Below are 12,331 nucleotides of genomic sequence, written 5' to 3'. Positions count from 1 at the left end.
ACCCTACAATCTCAAAGTATATTGTAAATAGACTTTGATATTCATTTTACCAATATAAATTGGACATGATATTATTTCTCTTTATTTTGAAGAAAAAACAAATGTCTCTATCAGATTTTTTATGTTAAAATTATCAACATAAAAAACATAGGAACTATGAGCCGAAACAAAAATGTTGGTCCAAATAAATTTTTTAGTAAAATTTCAATTTTTTACAAAAAGAATCTAGTTCGTTCAAAAATAATAATAATAAGGTTTTTTAGAAAAAAAAAAGTTATGTAAAACTAAAAGATCATCATTAAACTTGTTAAAATAGTCAAAATCAACTAGTTTATAACCTGCGGGAACCACGGTTATAAAATTAATTAAACTTTTATAGTAAAAACTCAAAATTATTAATCAATTATTTTAAATAAATTATTAATTAAAAGATGTTTTTATTAGTTATATGAAATTATAATCGTTGATTCAAATAAATATGTAAAATTAATTTTTAATATATATTAGACATTTTTTATTTGTGAATTAATGAAAACAATAATATAAAATTTAAATTTAAAATTTAAAATAGAGAATAAATACATTAACAAATAGCATCACATTAATGATGATGTCTAATAAATTTAAAATAGAGAACTAATAGATTGACAAGTGACAACACATTAATTAAAAGGTCTAATATGATGACACATGACAAAAGAACTATTCTTTTATTAGTATATATATATATATATATATATATATATATATATATATATATATATATATATATATATATATATATATATATAATAAGGTTATTTATATTATAAATCTTATAATTAAACAACCAAACTCAATAAACTATTTACAAGATTACTTTTTTTTTAAACTTTTGTAACTGAACAGAAAAATCATGTAATGAACGACATTACTATAATCTATATTTTATATAAAGTTTTTTACCTCAAAATAACTATATGATTATTTCATTTCCTAATATTTTAAAAAATATTATTTTGACTCGAATTTATTGTGTCAGCTTAGTAGGACGAACATACGATATCGACCCGTACAATACGAACAGAAACATTAATTGAACAGGACCAAGAGACGATTCTGGACTGTATCCACCAAACTGAATTTTGAATTTGACACGACACTACTTTTATCCCAGAAAATAGTCAAAATAAATTTATCAATAAATACAAATAGTACAATTTAAAAATACAAAAAGTTAGCCGTGGTCGGAACGGAGGTAGAGATTGGAGGTTCTTGGTTGACGAGGTCTACACCACAAAAGTCGCCTTCAAAAGACTTGCTCGATGCCTCGATCCCATCTTCTAAATTTGCATTCTACTCCCTTCTACTAATTTTCAAGGAAAACAATATATTTATTTTAGTTTGTTCTTTCAAATATTTATTATATAACTAACAGGTTTGCATGTGTGTTTTGGAGATCTAAGTCTCTAACTACGACAAAAAAACATTAGGCATGTTGAGAATACCTGATATCCAATTACGTGATACTATCCGTTTTGAATTCGGATAAATCGGGTATATATTTTCGGGTATTCGAGTTTCCCGATTTTTTTAAACCGAGTATAGGATATATGTATAGGGTTTCGGGTATACCCGAAATACCCGATTTATTTAAAAACATAAAGGGTCCCATGGGTAATATCCACACTTATCCATATGTTGTTTACGATTTTACCCTCATTCCCGATCATTGCTTTCAAAAAAACCATTGTTTGTTTCTTGAGTCTTCCATTGATGTATCGAACCCTACGAAAACAAAGAGATATCTCCAGTAGACTTCAAACTTAACTCAACTCGTCGTCACTGGTCATCAAGTCGTCACCGACACTCATCGATTTAGACTTCAAACTTCAAAGTAAGTGATTTTCTTGTAAACGATATCGAAAATCGGGTATTGGCTTCTTGCATTTTCGTTTTATTGTAAATGGTATTATTTTTGTGAAAGATTACTTGATATCTCAAGTATTATTGACTAAAAAATTTCAACGTTCAAATTTTTAGTAAGTTCGTTTATGTCTCATTTGTTTATATAAATAAGACTAATAAAGCACAACATATTTACTTCATTACATTTGTTTTCGGGTAATACCCGAATTACCCAAACCCAAATTATCCGAATTTAATTCAGATCGGATAACATATATTTTTTTTTTAACATGAAAGACCCGAATTACCCGAAACCTGTAAAATTTACCCGATCAACACCCTAAAAAACATAAACTCATAAAACTAATATCAATACAAAATAACCTAAAAGTCTAAAACATAGTCGCAAGTATGTTCTTAAAATATTACTTATTGCTAAATATACTTGAAAACGAAAGAGTATGGACGGTTCCCAATGGTCACGAGTGCAAAAAATTAAGATGATCATCTCTCAATATTAGCACGGATGATAACCCAAAAAAAAAAAAAAAAAAATTAAATGTGGGATTTTAATGACGTTCATTTTGAAAGTGAAAGATATGACTCTTTTTTTTTATCCTCAGTTGGCTGATTTGTGTAACTCTTTTATTTTTATTTCTCATATGTGGCTTTATGATTTACCTTTTAGGGGTTATTTTTATACTTGGACGGATAAGCTTGCTGCAAAAATGAGTATGTTAGACAAGTTTCCTTTTTCGGAAGGTCTTTTTGGAGATGTTTCCGCATATGGTTGGTCTTATTTTAGATCCTCATTTATCTGATCATCGTCCGATCCTTCTTCGATAGGTAATTTCTGATTACGGTCCTTCTTCTTTTAGATTGTTCCACTCTTGGTTTCTTGTTGATGATTTTCAGAAGGTTGTTGAAGACTCTTGGAAGAAGAATAAGATTTTAGAGTCAAATAGTATGGTTCCTTTAACAAATAAAAGCTTCGATTCCTTAATAAAAAAAACCCTTAAATAAGTGGAACAAGGTTGTTAGAGAAAAACGAAATACTACAAAAACCAGTTTGCCTAATAAGTTGGTTGAGATGGATTCTAGGCTGGATCGCGGAGAAGGAGATCATCTAGACGGGGTTGTTCAGATGTCTTTGTAAAAAGATATAGATGATATTGATCGTATCCAAACATTAGATGTTGCGCAAAAAGCTAAAGTGAATTAGGCTATAGAGGGGGATGAAAACTCCAAATATTTTCAAGACATTCTAAATAAAAAAAAAAGAAGTCGTTTGGCGATTGATGGTTTTTTACGAGATGGGGAGTGGGTTGATGCACCAGCTAGAGTAAAATTGGAATGTTTGCAACATTTCCAAGATAGATTCTCGACTCCTAACCCTCGGCCTATCATCACTCAGAATTTCCTGAAAATTTTAACTTCAGATGAAGTTAGGAACTTGGAGTGTGAAGTTTCTAGTGAGGAAATCAAGCAAGTTGTTTGGGATTATGGTATGGATAAGTCTCCGGGCCCTGATGGTTTCATATTTGAATTCATTAGGAAATTTTGATATCTTATTGAGAAGGATGTTATAGCAATGGCGGAGGATTTCTTTAGCTTGTGGCTTTTTCCAAAAGGGTATAAGTCGTCTTTTATCGCTTTGATTCCTAAAATTTGTGATGCTAAACGTATTAAAGATTATCGTCTTCTTATAGGTTGTCAATATAAAATTGTTGGCAAAATGTTAGCTAATTGTTTGACATTGGTTGTTGACAAGTTGGTGAGTATGGAACAATTTGCATTCATTCTTGGTAGACAGATTTTAGATGGACCAATAATTGAATGAGGTGGCTTCTTGGTGTAACATAAAGAAGAAAAAAGCTATGGTTTTAAAATGATTTTGATAAAGCTTATAATTCTGTCAGATAGGATTTCTTTGTAACATCTCGAAAATCAAGGTAAAATTTTTCATTTTTCAAAACCAAACCACAAACCATAAATGTTTACAAACTTAGTTTGAAAAAGTCAACATTGGTGCATTCGACCAGCAAGTACAGTGAGGAAGGCTCGCCTCACAGTCTGAAAAGTTAGATGGACCAAACACTACTCTGATTACTGCCTATATTGATCTTCCACACAAAAACCAGGGTCTTAAACTCAAACTGCCACAAAATATCCAAAATGCCCCTAGATCACATTTGGTCAAAATACTGGTCAACGGTCAAAGCCAAAGGTCAAAAAGTCAACACAAAAATCAAGCTGGCTTAGTACTCCCTGAGTACTCAGCTACTACTATGGGCATAATCGCATCTCATACAAAACCACGAGACTTTAACACATTATGTGCAACGTACCCATTGGTACATCCAGTGTACTCCGTCTAAATCCAAAACTTCATATTAAGAACTTATTCCTTAAATACCTCTCGTCAAAACTCAAATCTAGACCCATGATATCATTCTAAGTCATAAAATTTCCACCTTTATGACTTTCCATGGCTAGACAAGGCCCAAAATCTAAAACCATAACTTAATAATCCATTAAGACATCATGACTCTTGCATGGAAGGGATATAAGGAGCAAGATCTCCTTTTTATGGTTCTTAATAGCTCCATAATGGATAAAGTTTCCAACTTTATCCATTAGGATGATCCAAACAACAAAGATGTAGTCTTTAAGTCTCAGAGGGACAAAAATGTATCTTTCTCAACTTAATCCATTAAGTCCAAGTCTCCAACCTTCATATCTAAATTAATATGATGTTTTAGATGGATAAAGTTTCCAACTTTATCCATGAAAAGGTCACAAACTTTCAAGATCTAAACTTTATGCACTAAAGTGACCAAAAAGTGACAAATATGGAAATTAAAGAGATCTATGTAACTAATGAGCAAGTTTGAAGCTTTTTACTCAAAATGGTCCATAAATATTGTAATCTTGTTGGATCTATTCTTGAATTCTTCTTCCATACACTTGGTCACTACCTTATTCTTCAAGATTCCACCTTCTAATGGAGATATAAGCTCATAAATGATGTTAAGGCTCAAAATAAGTGAGAGGAGGCTAGGGTTTCGAGTTAGAGTGTAACACTTGGATTTTTGGTATGTTCCTTATTGCCCTTTTATTTTGAAAATGTTTCATTTTAGCCCTTGGAGTAGTATACGGGGCGTACCACATGGTACGCTTAGCATACTAGTTGAAAAAGCTAGTACACGGGGCGTACCACATGGTATGCTTAGCGTTCTAAGTGAGATGACAGTCGGGATTGCGAGACCTCGTACGCTGGGCGTACGAGGGTTACGCTTAGCGTACTCAATGTTTATGAAACCCTAATTTTAGGGTATTGTACCCTATTTAAGGACCTTAAGTCCTTAGGGCTGACCTCCTTACCAGTCCCCAATCCTCCTAAAACCCTAAATCAACCCTTAAGCCTTCTTTGTGGTGTCTTGAGCTCTTAAGAAGATTTTGGTGGTTATTTTGCCCTTTGTGAAGGAAGTAAAGAAAATTGAAGGTGTTTTGCTTGGTGAGGAGTCTATAGATCCAGAATCATCACTCTTTTTGCAAGAATTTGGAGGTATTAAGTTCACACATTGACTTGTAAATGCTTAGATCTCTTTGGCTTGATTTTTTATGCTTTTGGTCCCTTTTGGGTTGGTGAATGAGTTAATACGTTTCAAGGACTTATTCTTTTAGATTTGAGCTTATTAAGAGTTCCTTAAGCATAAAGGTACCAACTTTATGGGGTATTGGGTTGCATGCATGCATTAAGTCATCTATTGTAACACCCGGATTCCCAGGTATGATATTTTGTTTCTCTATTTTTGGGTTTTGTGGGGGAACTCGGCGAGTTGGTGTCTAGACTCGCCGAGTATGGTCGCGGATTTGTACGCGAGTTTACAGCTGGACTCGGCCAGTCCACGCTGTTTAATGAAACCCTAATTTCCAGGGTTTGAGACCTATTTAAAGGGCCTTATGGCCGTCATTTACGGCCACCAACCCCAGAGAGAAACCCTAAAAGAGATCTAGAGCGTTTGTGAGGAAGGAGAGGCAAATCTTGAACTTTTGTGGGTGTTTTTGCAAGAGGGGAGTGTTCAAGGCAAGAGGAGGCTGAAGGAGGTGCGTTTTTGGTGGTTTTGAGCTCATAGAGATTGCATTGAGGTATTATTCTCGGACCTTCTTCAGTTTTGGTGTTGATTCATAATGATAGGGTTTTCTAACCCTTTTAGAGGTTGATTAAGTGGTGTATTTGGTCCCTTCTCGAGTTTGTGTTCTGGATTTGGACCCAAAGAGGTCCAGAGACCTTAACCCCTGGAGCTTTATGAGTAATTTGGGGAGTTTTGAGCTTGGAATGTCATTTTTGGGGCTAAATCACCATCTTGGACCATTTCTATGTTATATGTGTGTCAAGGTCCGAACTTTACGTGATTATCATGCTTGGGGAGGCCAGATCTATGATTGTATGGAACAGATCTGACCTCAGAAGTTGTTTTGAGTTTGTGCATGGCATGAAATCGCTGAGTCCGAAGAACAGACTCGACGAGTAGCATGAAGATTGCTCGTTAATCACTCAGTGAGTGGACTTGCCGAGTTGGGGGAATGACTCGATGAGTCAGGGAGAGTCAGGGGGACTGAGTTCAGGTTGGAACTTGCCGAGTTGTTCTTGAGACTCGGCGAGTTGAGTCGGGGTGGCCCCGCGATTCATGCCAGGTGGAACTCGTCGAGTCAGGGAGGTACTCGACGTGCCAAGAGAGGGTCCAAGAGAGTTAGTGGACACGTGTAGACTCGCCGAGTCGCCCTAGTGCACTCGCTGAGTCGGGTCAAAGTTTGACCATTGACCTTGTTGACTTTTAGGGTTGAGTACAGTTGTATTTATGAGAGTATTACTTTATGTGATTAGGCGGAGGCTAGATCACACTTCTTCCGAGTCAGATATTTACCGAGACATCGAGGTGAGTCTTCTCACTATACGTTACCTAGAGTGGTACTATGCGATGATGTAACACCCAAGATTTTGAAAGCCAAGAAAGTAAAGGAAACCCTAAATTTAAGAGGGACTCGACGAGTCCAAGGAAGGACTCGGCGAGTCGGAGCGGGATCCGGGTCGATAAGAAAGTGACCAACTCGACGAGTCGGCCAAGTGGACTCGGCGAGTCTGGTCTGTGCGAGGAAAACCCTAAATCCGGGGCTTGGAGCCTATTTAAGCATCTCAATCTTCTTTCTAGGGCTCCTTTACAGCCTCTCACACCTAGAACGCCGCACCTTAAGCCCCCATTGTGTTCATTCAAGCTTTTAGCCATTTTTGAGTGGTTTTAAGGAAGAAGAAGAAGTGGGAATCTTTGAAGCATCAAGGAGTGGCTTTGGATCTGAAGTTTGGGGAGCATTTCAGAGCATTGGAAGGTATCAATTCGTTTCCCTCCTTTAGATCTTCTTTGGTTATGAGTTTTGGGGCTTTTAAGCCATGCCTAGATCAATTTCAAGCTTGAGGTCCAGATCTGAGGTTGCTACCTCAGATCCATGCTTGTGTTGGTTTAGAATCCCGTAAAGTATCAGCCATTGGGTGGATTTTGGAGCCTCTTGGTCTTAAACCCTAGTTATTGGTGCATTTTGCCTAGATCTCCCTCTCTACACGTAAAGTTTGCAACTTTACGTGGGGAATAGGCTTGGGAAGGGTAGATCTACAGTTTGGAGTTCATGCATGACTCGGAAGTCCTTTGCATGTAAGTGGATCTTATTGGACTCGGCGAGTCCTTCGAGTGGACTCGGCGAGTAGCTTGAAGATGAGGAGGAACTCGACGAGTGGGATGAACAGCTCGTCGAGTCGGATGAAGATAGGCATGAACTCGGCGAGTTGGATGAACAACTCGGCGAGTTGGATGAAGATTGCCGTGTGCTCGGCGAGTCTATTCTTAGACTCGGCGAGTCAGGTCGCGTGGTCCCAAACCCTTCGAGTTAAGTCTCGAGTCAGCGAGTCGAGCCAGGACTCAGTGAGTTGGACAGGACAGGAATCGGGAATCAGTAGACTCGGCGAGTCAGGGGCTGACTCGGCGAGTAGAGTCGCGAGTGGAAGGACTCTGGACTTATGAACTCGGCGAGTCAGTAGGGTGACTCGACGAGTAGGGTTGACCTGGAAGGTTGACTTTGACCACGACATTGACTTTGACCAGAGTTGGCTTGGTTGACCTTTGAAGGTCAGTTAGACTAAGTGTTATGTTGATATTGGTAGCTCGGGGAGCTAGCGGAGCAGCAGTTCGGAGTCAGTGGTCAGGTAGCGGTCAAAGGGGTTAGCAGCAGCAGTTCAGCAGTATCAGGTCAAAGGTCAGTTAGACTAAGTGTTATGTTGATATTTGTTCAAAGTAATGTTTTATTAAAAAGAAATTTTTGGTCTTAAATTTTGGGATGTTTCAAGTTGGTATCAGAGCCTTGGTTTGAGGGATTCGGGCATACTCTCGGGTGTGCTTGAACTCAAACTGAGGGGTCGGATAAAGAGTTTTCAAAAGTGAAAAGATAGTTTTGAGAAAGAAACCAGTTTTAGAAAAGCAAAAAGAATTCAGAAGGAAAAGAACTTTGAAAAGAGAAAAGAGGTGTGGTGCATGCAATCAACCGAGCTCAAGTAAGTACCCCAAAATACCCATACAAGTTTATGTTATGAATATCAGTTGGTAGAACAGCATGCTAGAATAGGACTAAGGATCTAGGGATGATGCCTTATGTGCCTGTTATTTGTGCTTTTGAGCTGCATGATAGTGCTGATTAGACAGTAGTAGGATAGCCTGTCTAGGTTATGCCTGAGTTTATGAGTCTGTGTTGCATGCTAGTTCAGGTTCTTGCTTTGTGGATATGATTGCTTGAGTATGTTACGGTTAGATTTTCCCTTGACCGAATGCTGCTTGCTTTGTGCATTGTGGGATTCTGAGTGATGGGAGTTAGCCATTAGGTGGATACGTTACGTCACATGTGATCAGGGTTGAATAATCTCAGAGTACTGGAATTGATCCTATAGCGCAGCTCTCGTTTGAGTCTAACCGTTGTAGGGACGAGTCCTTTACTTGAAGGATTATCTGAGCCTCGTCACATGTGATGGTATCCAAGTAATGGCTAAATGGCATCACATGGAGACCTTCAGCAGCTGAGGGCTGGTTTGAGTTGAGTCAGAGGTTTCCCTAGGGTAAGCCTAGGATGAGATAGAGTTGGGAGCAGTACTAGTGGATAAGGGACCTGGTGGAGTCAAAGCAATTCTTGAGGAAAGTACGGATAGATGTGGAAGGTAGTATGGGCCCGTACTACTGAAAGCAGAGGATCCGTACTCGATTCAGGAAGGGCAGAGACAAGACCGGGAACCTGGTAGGGCATGTTTGGTCTCGTATCAGTGATGAGTATTCTGATAGTGGTTGTGGTATATATCAGCATGGTGACATTGCGAGAGAGACCAGCGGGCGGATCAGGCACCGGAGAGGGATCAGGCTCGGGTTCAGGGGCCGGGCAGCTCGAGGAGCGGATGAGAGAGTTGATATCAGCTGAGGTTACGCGCAGTATTCTAGCTCAGACTCCTGCGATATTTGGCACGGTCAAGGAGGGCATACTTGAGATCTTGGAGGAGAGGCTGGGAGCCTTCTGTACTGAGATGATGGCATTGATGGGAGCGCGTACCTTGACATTTCGAGAGTTCAGAGCCTGCGGGGCACCAGACTATCATGGGGCTAGGGACCCCATTGCTAGCAGCAGATGGTTGGCTGATGTTGCCAAAGCTTTTCATACGAGCAAGTGTCCCGAGGGGGACAAGGTTAGACTCGCCTCCTGTCTTCTGAAGGACATAGCGAGGGATTGGTGGGAGGAGATTGGTCATGCTTTGGGGGATGATGCCGCGTTGGACGCGATGACTTGGAGCGATTTCTCGGTCAGGTTCAGGGCGGAGTTTTCGCCGATTATTGAGGTGCAGCAGCTGGCACGAGAGTTTCAGGATTTGACGCAGACTACTGAGACTGTGGCGGAGATCACCGCCAAGTTCAGGGAGAGGGCTCTTCTTGTACCGCAGTATGTCGCAGATGAGGAGATGAAGAAGGCTCGGTACCATGAGATGTTGAGGGATGACATCAGGGAGTTCGTGAGCAGATCCAGCTGTAAGACGCTGGAAGATATGATTTCTCGGGCTAGAGAGAGGGAAATCGATTTGGAGCAGATCCGGAAGAGGAAGCCGGATGAGGTTCAGGTATCTACGGGTTCGGGCAAAAGGCCCAAGGGATCGGATTCGAGATCGAGGGATCATCAGGACCGCAGTCGGTGCGGAAAGTGTGGCAGGGCGCACGGGGGTGCGTGCAGGAGTGGTAGCGGTGGTGAGTCTGGCTGTTTCAAGTGCGGTCGGACTGGTCATTTCAGCAGGGATTGTACTGTTATCGTCGTGCAGGGATCAGACTTGATATGTTTTCATTGCAACCAGCGGGGCCACAAGAAGGCCCAGTGCCCCAGTTTGTCTTCGGCAGGACGGGTGATGGCACCCGCCCCTGCAACTTTGAGGATCACAGATGGCCGTCAGGGCCGGGTAGAGGCACCTGCGGTAGGGAGCAGGGCTTTTCAGATGACGACCTTGGAGACGCGAGCATCGCCGGACGTTGCAGGTATGCAATTTCCATTCTCAGTTCTTTATTTTGTGCATAATTTCATTGTTATGGTTCTGCATCATTAGCGGTATGAGTATTTTATTTTGATTGGTTGATTGTGATCGAGTTATATGCCATCTGCATACCTTGGATATTTGTATGGTAGTTAGGGGGATGTGCTCTATTGAAGAAGGTTTCGAAGGATGCAGTAACTGTAGCATGCTTGGGAGGGATTTGGTACGTTTCGCTAGTTCGGAGTGGTACAGTGATTGTGATGGATTGGCTAAAACCCTAGCTATGGCGGGCTTGGGTTCCTCAGTAGATGGGTTATGGAATGGTAGCAAAGATCGGGATCTCTTTGAGTATTGAGCAGCAAGGGGTAAGCAGGATCGAAGTGGGGGAGAATCCTCCGGGTGTGCCCAAAGAGGAGCACGCAGACCCAGAATGAGTACGTGACCTCCGAGAGGGAAGAGAAGTAGTTCAACGTTTGATGGATTGAGGATTTCAGGGTTGGGAGTTTGAGAAACTCCATATCAGCTAGCGCGTGGGATGGTAATGGTTGGTTATGGTTGAGAATTCAGGTTGTGGATCGCCTGAAGGACTCGCGGGAGTCGGAATAAGGATCTTGAGAAGCCGATGGCACGTGGGTGCCTTCGTAATAGCAATCAGTGGTAGGAAGTGATGTAAGACTACGGGGCAGTCGTAGCATTCACTAGCAGTCGGCAATGGTTGGCGATGTAAGACTACGGGTAAGCCGTAGCATTCCTTAGTAGTTTCGTTAGCGGAGTCGGGGCGAGGCCCTTATCTCCTAGTGATCAGGTAGGGATCAGGAATGGGTAGTGGATGAGAGTAGTAAGGAGTTGCCTGTATAACTCTAGAGAGGTGAGACCTTGGGAGAGGCCGCTCCAGGATATAGTTGGGTGAGACCCATGGGCGAGGCCCGTATGAGATTGGCAGTGTAGATGAGGCCTGGGAGCCGGGTTGCTCAGTAGTATGGTTGGGTGAGACCCGTGGGCGAGGCCCGAGCGAGAGTGACTAGACTAGTGCGACTAGAAGGATAGAGGCGGGTGAGACCCGTGGGCGAGGCCCGTGAGTTTTAGCAGCGCAGGTGGGACCTGGTCGGGACCTTAGTGTCAAGTAGGGGATCGGGGATCCCAGGTTTGTAGTGCCTGGATGGCAGGATTGATTGAGCAGTTATAGATGGTCGAGGTTTCTTTGGAAGTCGCTGAGAGCGACCAGTGATGGTGTTGGGACTAGCTACCGGTGGGAACCGGTAATCCAGTCATTGATAGGTTGGTAGGGACCAGAGCGGTCCCAGTTTATCAGGAAGTCAGTTGAGGAATAGCTGAATTGCCTGTCGGTGGCAGTGTAAGTATGCAGCGTATGGTGGAGATTAGTTAGTTGAGTCGAGGGGTGCTCGACACCAAGTGTTGGCAGGAAGGAGTGTCAGTGAGTGCTGACGGTGATGACCCGTTCTGGGAATAGCAGGGAGGTGATGGAGTTAGTGAAGGATAGGACCTTCACAGTGTCAAAGGAAAAGTCGGTTATGAGGCTTTGCCTTGGGAAGGCAAGGGATTTGCGCAAGGAAAGAAGTGGAGAACCTCTGCGGGTTCAGTGCAGTATTGGTGGAAGACCAGCGCAGGTAGGCGGCTGGTGTTGGGTATTGGAGGCAGATCGTAGGCGGTGGGCCATGGTAAACTTCGAGGACGAAGTTCAGTTTAAGTGGGGGAGAGTTGTAACACCCAAGATTTTGAAAGCCAAGAAAGTAAAGGAAACCCTAAATTTAAGAGGGACTCGACGAGTCCAAGGAAGGACTCGGCGAGTCGGAGCGGGATCCGGGTCGATAAGAAAGTGAC

Source organism: Lactuca serriola, chromosome 1 (genome assembly GCF_051521515.1).
Source record: "Lactuca serriola cultivar US96UC23 chromosome 1, Lser_US96UC23_V15, whole genome shotgun sequence".
Lineage (NCBI taxonomy): Eukaryota > Viridiplantae > Streptophyta > Magnoliopsida > Asterales > Asteraceae > Lactuca > Lactuca serriola.
This window is presented reverse-complemented; position numbering follows the sequence as displayed.